Consider the following 11,819-nt stretch of genomic DNA (forward strand, 5'->3'; position numbering starts at 1 on the left):
GAACTCCAATATCTGAAAAAGAGTATAGAGGGATGATTGGATCCTTGCTATATTTAACTGCAAGTAGACCGGACATAGTCTTTGTTGTCGGTCTTTGTGCAAGATTTCAATCTTCTCCTAAAGAATCTCATCTTACTGCAGTAAAAAGAATTTTTAGATATCTTGTGGGCACTATTAATCTGGGAATTTGGTACAAAAAATGTTCAAATCTTGATCTCATTGCTTATTGTGATGCCGATTATGCTGGAGACAAAGTTGAAAGGAAGAGCACAAGCGGAGCTTGCCAACTTCTGGGTAAATCTCTAATAAGTTGGTCATGCAAAAAACAAAGTACTATTGCTCTTTCAACTACAGAGGCTGAATATGTATCAGCTGCTCAATGATGCTCACAACTACTATCGATAAAGAATCAACTAGAGGATTACTCATTAAGGTACACAAAAATTCTCATCATCTGTGATAGTACAAGTGCCATTAATCTTTCTAAAAATCCCATTCAACATTCAAGATCTAAGCATATTGAAATTAAACATCATTTTATAAGAGATCATGTTCAAAAGGGAGATATAGAATTAAATTTCATTGACACTGAAAATCAATTGGCTGATATTTTTACCAAACCTCTTCAGGAGGATCGGTTTAAATACATCTTAGAAGAACTCTCCATCATAAATTTTCCCAAAGTTATTCAAATATTTTAATTCTGTTATTTTCTGTTTTTATTTTTTATTTTTTCTGTTTTTATTATTTTAAATTTTATTTGGGTCAATATATGACAAATCTGATCCCTCAAATAAAGTCTAAAAATTAGAGGATAGGAAAACCAAAAGAAGACTCTATGTACTTTTTGGTGAAACTTCCTCTTGACAAGTCAGTCAAGGCATGCGCATGCTTCTCTTTTTCCATTAGTTAAATGGATGACCCGTTTTGCTTAATTCTCATCCCTCATTAAATGCGCAGACTGTATTAAATGCAGTTCATCATGATTCCCGCATCATCATCATTACTCCTCATCAACGACTCTCCTTTTCTCCTATCTCTCTCTCTCTCTCACGCTTTTAATTTTCTCTCTCATTTTAATTTCTTTCTCTCTCCATCAATCAATCAGATTTTTCTCTCTCACATTTTCAACTTCCCACTCACGTTTTCTCTCTCACGTTTTCAACTTTCTCTCTCTCTCATTTATTATATTTCTTTCTCCTTTTATTAATTTCTCTCTCCGTTTTTACTTCTCTCTCTTTCTCTCTCATATGTTTTCTCTCTCTCAATTAATCGTTTCTATCTCTCAATTAATCAGTTTCCTTTCTCTCTCTTCACCACGAACTCCCTTTCAGTATTCTCAAACTATTGCCTTCTATTTTCTCCTCTCAACAAAAATGGCTCGCATCAAAACTACAGCCAAGAGAAAAATCTCATCTTTTGATCCAGAAACAGACTCAAAAAACTATTCAAGTTTTGAATCTGCTGGCCATGGAATAAAAAACAAGTATGTCTCTCCTCCTAGGGCACCTCCTCAACCACTTTCTCAAAAAACCAAAAAACCCTCATCTTCAAAACCCACTGCCTCAACTAGAAGGTCTTCAAGAGTTCAGTCTAGAGTTATCTCTTCTAGCAAAAAGGTTCTTCAGGACTCTACTGTTTATGTGGTTGATTCAGACGATTCCAAAGGAAATACCTCAGCTAAATCGATCCCTAAATCATCTTCCAAACCTTCCACTCCAAAAAGGTCAAAAACTAAATCAACTGAACAGGGTAAACTTACTCCAAAGAAATTTCGTTCATCCAAACCAAACTTTTCTGCTCCTCTTTTTGACTCCACAGATTCAGAGACAAATTATACCTCAAAGTGGTTCAATAAATCTGTGGTTCATGGCAAGCACATTGACCTAATTAACTTGAAAAATGGTGGCTTTAACGTTGAAGAAGTGTTTGATAAGTTAGGATGGACCTCCTTTTTTAGAGTAAATGAACCACAATACCCACGGCTGGTAAAGGAATTCTATGCTGCATGCAATGGCTGTAAAGGAAGCCCTGGTTTCAGTTTTGTATTTAAAGGAGTACACTTGGAAGTAAATCCCACTACATTATGCAAAATCCTTGACCTACAAGATGTTGGAGCCCACTGTTTTGCTGAAACTTGGTATATGCAATATATGATCACTCGAACTTCCGTTCTTCAAAATATCATGATAAATCCTCGTAAACCTCTCGTAGCTTCAAACCTTCCTCCTATGTGTCGGATTTTTCACAACATTTGTGTTCACTCGATAGTGCCTCGAGCTGGGAGCTTTGAAAAGGTAACCGAACTTGATATTCTGATTATTCATCATCTGTTGACTGGAACACCCCTTCATTTGGGCAAAATCATATTTAGCTACATGTTGAATGCTGCCATTGTGGGTCGATCAGCTCCCTATGGGATGATCTTGACCAAAGTCTTTAAGTTCTTTAAGGTACCTCTTGATGATGAAGAAAGTATTCAGTGCAATAACTTCTTTTCTATGAAAAATATCAAACAAATGCGCATTGATCTGCCTGAAAAAACCCTCACCTCAAGGAAGAAGAAAACTGCCTCAAAGAAATAGAAGTCTGCCTCTCCACTATCTCATTCTCGCACCCCCATTCCTCATTTAACTCCGCTGGCTCAACACTTCCTCAATCTCCACAAGTCAGTAACAATCCATCAACACATACTGCCGCTCCTTAAGTTAAGGATACAATGGAAGAGAATCCTCCACAACGTGAGGAGGATGGTGAAGACTTATTCTTTGATCTGAACGTATCATATGATCACCATTCTTCAAAAAGCCCTCATAGGAACATGCTTGCGGAAGAATCCACTTTACCATCTTTACCATTTCAAGTAAGTCTAAACTCTTCTCCTATCTCTCCAAATATTGCTTCATCTAATTCTGATCCAGATTTACAAAAAAAATCCAAATCTCCTTTGGCTCCACATTTTGAAAATTTCTCCAAGGATAAGGCTAAAAGTTCATAAACCAAAAGTGCACGTGATGATTCAACAACCAGCATGAAATCGACAGGAACTGAGAACAAAAAGTTTTTAAAGCTACTAAAGACCATTAGGAAAGACCAAAAGAAATTGTTGGTTAACTTTTCTCACTTTCAAAAAACCATCGCTCAGTTTAGACGCATTCTGGAATGGGTTACCAAACACTTGGGTTCATCTGCTACTGCCAATGACCAACCTCCTGTGCTACCGGCTCAGTTCTCCTTTGTCCCAAACTCTACATCTTCATCATCTAAAGGATCATCTTCCGCTGAATGACTCTGTTTTTAATTTTTTTTTTACTTTTTGATGTTGACTTAATTCAAGGGGAGTCAGATTATGGATTATATTTTGTCTTATGTTGGTTAACACTTTGATATTATGTTTAAACTCATATTATGTTTGCTGATGTTATGATTGCATTCATGGTATTTTGTTTAAGTTGCTGAAATTTATTTTAGGTGTTAATGAAAGATCTACTTACCTCTATATTAAATAATTTCAAAAATTTGTTTTTACTTGAATGTTAAAAGGGAAATTTTTCAAAATTATCACTTGTATGATTGAGGGGGAGTTTAATTATTTCATTCTCACATATAACAAAAATCATAATCTAAAGAATTTTGTCATCATCAAAAAGGGGGAATTGTTGAGACAAAATCTCTCTCAAATGGTTTTGATGATAACAAAATTAATTAAAAGATTATAATTGAGGTTAATAACTAATCTGTTCTTTTGAGTGTATTCATATAGGAAAACAGATTATTATTCATTAAGGCAAAAAGAAGAAAATTCTGAGTTAAATGCTAAGTATGGAAAATGTCGAGGATGGCCTCACGAGCTGGTGAAACTGCAGTTCTGCATCCTCGCTGATTTGAATTACTTTTAATTCATTAAACAAAGGCATAATAGTATTAAAGACTGAATTATTTGAATTCATTCAACAAAGACAGAATAATATTAAAGAATGAATTGTTTGATTCATTCAATAAAGACAAAATACTATTAAAGAATGAATAAAGAAAAGCTTTTGAAGAAAAGAAGCAAGAAAGGCAAAACAAAGGTACGAGGAAGGATTACACTAGCATGTGCCTATAGTCAACATCTTGAAAAGCAACCCAACACTTTATGAAAGCAACCCATCATGTCATAGGCAAAGACTACATGTACTCTTGTGTGATTTAAAAAAGATTATAAAGTCAATCTTCAAAAAGGCAACAACAAACAAGTCAAAAATAAATTGCTCACATGTCTTAAGGCAAGGAAAGAGAAAATGACCTCACATGTCAAGCCTTTACAAAGCCTTGAAGAAAGGAATGAAAAGGACATCACATGTTCTTACAAGCATTAAATGAAGGAAAGAGAAAAAGTTCACATGTGAAGCTTTATCAAGGCATTGAAGAAAGGAGAACGAAAATGACTTCACATAAACTTCAAACATTAAAGAAAGGAAAGAGAAAATGACAGCACATGTCCCCAAGTACTTAGAAAATCTGCTACCTCGTACTTGAACATGGATTGCATCCATCCAAGAAGCTGAATGGCATTTTCGTAATTATGAAGAAAAACATTGGCATGTCTAAAATGGATTTTATAGAAATGAATATCACAAGACCTCTATAAATTGCAGCAAGCTGATCTTCATCAAACAACACAACACATTGCATTAAAAAGATCAAAGATCTTAAAGCTTTTAAGAAGCATCATCCATTATATCTTCATACTTTCTACAAATCCTACATTAGATCTTTGTTAATCTTTTGAGAAAGTATTTAGAATCAATCACTCTCATATCACACTGTAATTTCCACGTGAGATACACTTGAAAATATTTGAAATCTGATTGTAAGCTTGGTGATGCTTAAGAATACACAAGTTATAATCGTCCTCTGTCTGAGGTTGATCTGTTTAAACATTAGTGAAATCTCACAAGGGTGTGAGGACTGGAAGTAGCCATCTTTGGGTGAATCAGTATAAAAACAATGTGTGTCAATCTTATATTTCTCTTTCACTCTTTAGCTCAGGCCTATCAAAGTCTGGTCTGACCTGGCCTATTCCCACCCCTAATTGTGCGGAGAAATTCGGCAGAGAAATTGCAATATTGGACTTATGAAGGTCTTGAAAACAAATTAAAGTAAGGTGAGTTGTTTCAATTTTTCTATTTAAATTCAGTTAGCTTAATAATTTAATAAAGCATGTGTAAAATTAAATAAATTTCACATATAAAAATTAATTTTTTATTCAAAAAAAAATTAATTACAATAAGTTTTTAATTTTATAAAAAATTTGTGTAATTAGGTGATATATTTGGTATTTTAAGTTAAGGTTATTTTTGTCATTTTAAACATAATCATATTTCTTTACCCTATTTTAATGTTAACGTTAACTACCAAGTAAATGAGAGAATATATCTCTTTCATGTTTGTTTCTATTTTTAAATAATACATTCAATCTATTATATTTTTTTCTCTTTTCTTATTTTCTTCTATCTGTCAAATACACTGTTAATATCTTAATATTAAACTCCATATTCCATTTTCGTTTATGCAAGTGCAAAAGGACAAATAATAAATTGATGGATATAATACAACTACGTGTTATCAGAGGGCACATTAAAATTAATTTAAAATATTAATAATAATTGAGATACTCTTAAAAATAAAAATTTATAATCATTTCTATCTTTACATTTCAGATGATATCTAATTGATATCATCTTGAATGAGTACAGTTTGAAAGACATGTATTCATTTTACTAGTTTTGATGGAATAAACATAATTAGTCACTTTTTCTTATAGACAAGTTTTAAATAACTTTCAAACAAAGAAATGAAGTGAATTAATGATCAAAGATTATGCAGCTTAAAAATTTGTCTAATTTATTATTACATACTCTACAATCTTTTAAGCCACCCAGACCAAAGATTCTAAAGCTTACTACTACAACAGCAATCACACACACCATCACAAATTATACTATTGCAATGATATTAGCATATTATAACGATGACAGCACCTCCAAAACCATCATACTTTAACAATGATATTAGCACGTTATATCGATGAGAGAACCTCATACTATTACAATGATATTAGCACATTATAACGATGACAGCACCTCCCAACTAGCATAACCGCTGACAATGCTAATTAATCACAGGGCCATATGGATTGAATGTTACAAAACTTAGCATATAATTTTTAAAGAAAGTTCTATATAATAAATAGTCTACCGTAAATCGATACTTAAAAATCATCTAAAATTTTAACGACAATCTATGGTACTCTTCAAAAGTGACAGTTCATTACCTTCCTCATCTTTACGGATAAAACATTGACCTAATATCCAAACATGCTAACTGTGGTGAACATACAGAACAACCACCAATATATTTAACTGATAACTATAAAGCTACTTAACAACATTATAGAATCAACAAACATTTTCTAACTAAATTGGAACTAATTGTTAACTTTCTTTTATTATTACAACATGCTTTATATCACAAAACTAAGCTTCCTACCAATATGGAAGTGAGAGGAACTGTGAGGTTGTCATCAAGATCTGTGCTGATAGGAAGAGACTCCACAACTGTTGTGACAATAGACACAACTAGGAAACCTATAACATATTTCCAGCTTCCTTCCATATATCCAAACCAGGAAAAATACCACATAAACCTGACAAATCCCAAACCGTTAATAAGAGATTATATCGTCTATTTAAAGGTGAGAGCTAAATATAAAGTGATTTATGTTCATAGACAGTCATGTAAACATGTAGTGAACAATAAATTTGAAACTAAAAATCTATTCTGTAGACAAAATCTGCAAAACCCAACTTCAAATTAAAGTCGATATTAGAAACAAACCGATTCTACTAAAAAAATACTCAAATATGTTAAAATCAATACTATGTTTTTAGAATCAATTTTTTCAATTCACACGTGTGAAACCAAATATACTAAAAATAAAAAAAAAATAAAAAAGTAATACAGGTCAAGATAGTTACCCAATAGAAGCCAAGAATCCAGAAAATGTCATTCCAATTGAACCCGCGTATGACTTGTTTTTGTTGTAAGGTATCTTTTACGACCAAATCTTCTTCCAATAATGTCAGCCATACCTTAAATTGTAAATTAACAAAGATAAAATGATGTTCTTCTAAAGTGTCACAAGATAAGGCTTCACTACACGTTTCTCGTGCATCTTATGAGCTATGTAGTACCGACACTATAGATATAAAGTGTATTTGGTGTCTGATACTTGTCGTAATACGACACCAACACACGTGGTTATACTTAATAACATTAATTTTTTTGAATTATTATAGGTGTCAAATCGGGTGTTTGCGTCAGTGTAAGTGTTCCATAACTTATTAAATATCAAATCATTTATGTATATTCATCCAACACGTTAAGATTTTGGAATATATTTAGACTATGACATGCTAAAAGTCTAAAAGCTTAATTGTAGTAAAGAGGACTAAAAAGTAATGTCTAAAAACCATAATTACCGTCTCCTGCACACATATTACATATTGCAGCAATGGAAATAGGCGAAGTTCTCCAATATATTATCGATGCAAAAGTAATAGTTGCAGCATAATACAGTGGTCCCTTAAGAAGTTCCCTGCAGATGAAACCAAATGAAGAAATAGTGCAAAGACATGTAATCAATTATCAATTAGTAGCAAGATAAGAGATAGTGTTTCCCAATTGGTAATTTATACCATCACTAATTCCTTCATTTTTTATACACCATATTATAAAACCACAATTTAGTCACTAGCGTCTTTAACAACTAGTATTAAAGGGACACTTTTCAATTAGCAAACTATTTATAGTCACATGTTCAAATATTATCACAGGCATTAATGTATTCAGTTTTGCAACCTATGATCTCCAAATCTGCTCATTGATTTCACCGTGGCGTCATCTTTCCATATTCCAAGTCCAATAACAAGCATCCGAAATACATTGACGGCTGGAATAAAAGCAGCAAAGTACGATCCCCATTTGTCGGTACTGTAATAATTGAAGCAAGATCATTGAACCAAGGACTTTGTAACAAAACTTTGAAGAGGCTCTTAATTCATAAACTAAGTACAATTACCTGAACAGTGGCCAACAGAATATGAATAACAGCCCAATGGTAATATGTACTAGTTTCCTATTCAATTTCTAAACACAAAAATAAAATAAAATTGATGAGCATTCAGCATATGTGAACAAGATATACCTTCAGAAATGTAGCAAATAAGAAACTATATACTATGAAAGATAGCATTTTAGCTTCTAAATTATGGAAGCTTCTCATAAGATATACCTATTTGATTCCTAGCAAACAAAAGTTTTATGGAGAGAAGTCAGGTAAAGGAGCTACTAAAAAGTGAAGGTGTAAAAGTTTATTCCAACTTATGTAGGAAGTTATTATTTTGACGACTCATGATTATTTTAAGTGTTTGTTGAAAAGTTTATCCATAGTAACTGTAAAATCACAATGAATAATAACCAAAATAATGAACAATTACCGAGCACCGACACAAACACCAGAAACAACATAACACTGATATTGATTAAATATTACCACGTAGACACACCTTCAATCAGTACTACATAGATATACAACTCTTTACTTATGAAGTGGCAGACATAAATTTTAAAGAAAAAGTAAGCACCTAAGGATTTTTTCAACGGGCATTACTCATTAGCATAAATGATTGTAAGCTACTTTAAAAAAAGTCAGCAACTAAAGAAAGTCTAAGCAAGTCTTTTTGTTTTTTTTTTTGGTTTTAGCCATTTCATTCCCAACAAATGGGATCCTAATAAATCGAAGTTTGGCTAGGGTAAGGTAAGTCTAATTATTCCAGCCAAGATTCGAACTTGAAAGATTTTAACTTAGATTTATCCGAACGATTCTTCTTTATTTAAAAGCTACAATCTTTCAAAGTCAACAAAGGATCTAACAAATGATTCATCTCCATATTCAGATAAATTAAACCAACCCCTTTTACTAAAAAAAACAAACCTGATCAAAAAGTCGACGTTTTGCAGTTTCTTGCCACAATCTAAGACCAGAGAAAGCAACAACACCAGAAACAGCTGTAGCAAGAATATCAGAGACAAAAGGGTCATGATGAAACATGGTGGCAGATGGGTTGTTACGGCGAGTGATGGTGGTTGAAGAAGAAGTTAAGGGGAAAATGGGTTTGAGTTTGGAGAGAGAAAATGTAGGAAAAGAATGGGAAATGGGTGGAAAGTGAGTGAGGAGAAGAGGGAAAGAAGAAGAAAGATGAGAGTGAAATCTTATGGTGGTGATACTCTTAATCATTGTTGTTAAATTGCAGACAGATAACTACCTACCTGTACCACATCTCACATCTACCATTTTTCATTCATTTTTCTTTTTCAACTTTCATTCATTGCTTGTTACGATAGAATGAGATTTTGTTTTTTTTCAGTTACTAGGACTTGCCTCATATCGAGACTTTCATTATTCTTTTTGTTTGTGTTTGAGAGAATGAATCACTAATAATTTATTTAAATGAAAGTAAAATCAAATCAAAGATTCTTTTAGTTAGATTCTCGATTTCTATTTTTAACCATACTTCTTTTAATTATTTGATTGAGATTTTGGTTTATTCTTGACATTAAACTCTCAGCTTTAATACAAACAAAATCATAATTTATCAAAAAGTTATAAAATTTGTCTAAGTGCAAAAACAAATATTTTGAATTTTAAATGCACGTACAATTAATAAAATGTAAAAAATAAAAAATCATTATATCAATGGTAATAATGATTAATTAATAAAAAAAATTAATTTTTTTTTATCACTTGTGAGGATGTCTAAACACAAATTATTTGTACTTGTAATCACATAAATGTTGCTCATAAAAAATTTAGCTTTTTAATTTTTTTTCTGACTATAGAAAAATAATCAGATTGTTTTAAATGAGAAATTGAAAAGAATAATTCTTAACCATTAATCAAATCAATAATGATTAAGAAATTCAACAGAAACCCCAATTTCATTCATCTCTTTCATCCTTCTACTTCTATTGTAAGGGATAATGATTTTTTCTTGAAGAAGATAACTCCTTGTAAATCATGTTGGTGTTTATGACCTCGAAATAATCGGAATGTATTAGTTCTTTAAGAAATTAAATCAGAATTATACGCACAGCGGAATTAAATTGCGGCATACAAGATTAGCAATTGCAAGTAGATTGATAAGAGATTAATCAAGATGCATGCGAGTCAAATTACCAGTTTAAACAATATTACCTAACACAGAATATGTTTAACATGCATCTAATATTAATCACACATACAAATATTACAAGATAGAAATTAAAGGAGTTAAGGGTTAGAGAAGATTGCACCAAGAATTTATCATGGTTCAGTTGTCAACGACAACCCACATCTAGTCCTGACAATCCAATCGGATTTCAGATTTTCTTCTCCAATAGAAAGAATCAATTACAGATTGTCCAGTTTCATCCCCGAAACCTATCTATCTTAATGATCTCTTTCCTATTGATCACCCTCTGATCCTTGTAGATACTCAGCAATCGATGCGCCTTCTCCCAAAAAATCGTTTGAGGCCATATTCCTTTTATGAGTGTTACCTCTCGAAAAGTTAGGCTCTGAGGCCAATTGTTGGTGTTTATGACCTCGAAATAATCGGAATGTATTAGTTCTTTAAGAAATTAAATCAGAATTATACGCACAGCGGAATTAAATTGCGGCATACAAGATTAGCAATTGCAAGTAGATTGATAAGAGATTAATCAAGATGCATGCGAGTCAAATTACCAGTTTAAACAATATTACCTAACACAGAATATGTTTAACATGCATCTAATATTAATCACACATACAAATATTACAAGATAGAAATTAAAGGAGTTAAGGGTTAGAGAAGATTGCACCAAGAATTTATCATGGTTCAGTTGTCAACGACAACCCACATCTAGTCCTGACAATCCAATCGGATTTCAGATTTTCTTCTCCAATAGAAAGAATCAATTACAGATTGTCCAGTTTCATCCCCGAAACCTATCTATCTTAATGATCTCTTTCCTATTGATCACCCTCTGATCCTTGTAGATACTCAGCAATCTAACACAGAATCAAAGTACGACTCTTTCTTGTTGAGCACTCTCACCCAAGAAAGTAGCCACCAGTTTCAAGCTGGCTTTTCTCGCTTTCGTTTCTTTTCAAAGTATTATTACAAACTGAATAAAGGAAGAACAAAAAGAAGTCTTCAATCTTGGTCAATGTGACTTCGTTTCAAAGTATTGTTACAGACAGATTAAAAGAAGTACAAAAAGAAGTCTTCAATCTTGATCGATGTTCTTCTCACGAATCTGGATATTCAATGATTGTTCATAAGAACATGGTCTTGTCTCTCAAGATCACTTTTCCAGCTCTCTTATTGATTGTTGATAATCTCTTTTGTTTGTGATCTGAAAAAGCAATCTCAGTGTGTTAACAAAGTGTTATTGAGAGTTCTTGTGTATATCAAGAATATTCAAAGTGTTTATCAGATTGTTGTTGAGAGAATGATTGAAGCCAATTTATATAGTTTCTGAAAAACATCTTACTAAATTGATTTGCCAATCGATTTCTTAAAGTTATAAAACATGTCTAATCGATTTGCCAATCGATTATCGCGAGTCTTGTTTTTCTTTAATCTTGAAACTATATAAGCTAATCGATTTACCAATCGATTCTTTTAAAGGCACTTTTCAGAATAAATTGATTTACAAATACGCATTATCGATTTGGCCACAAACTGGGA

The 11,819-nt window shown here is 32.4% G+C and overlaps 1 pseudogene; it reads right to left on the reverse strand.

The window, feature by feature from the left end:
- Positions 1-6,292: 6,292 nt before the first annotated feature.
- Positions 6,293-9,521, reverse strand: LOC101508359 (probable phytol kinase 3, chloroplastic; annotated as a pseudogene).
- Positions 9,522-11,819: the final 2,298 nt, after the last annotated feature.

Source organism: Cicer arietinum, chromosome 5 (assembly GCF_000331145.2).
Source record: "Cicer arietinum cultivar CDC Frontier isolate Library 1 chromosome 5, Cicar.CDCFrontier_v2.0, whole genome shotgun sequence".
NCBI lineage: Eukaryota > Viridiplantae > Streptophyta > Magnoliopsida > Fabales > Fabaceae > Cicer > Cicer arietinum.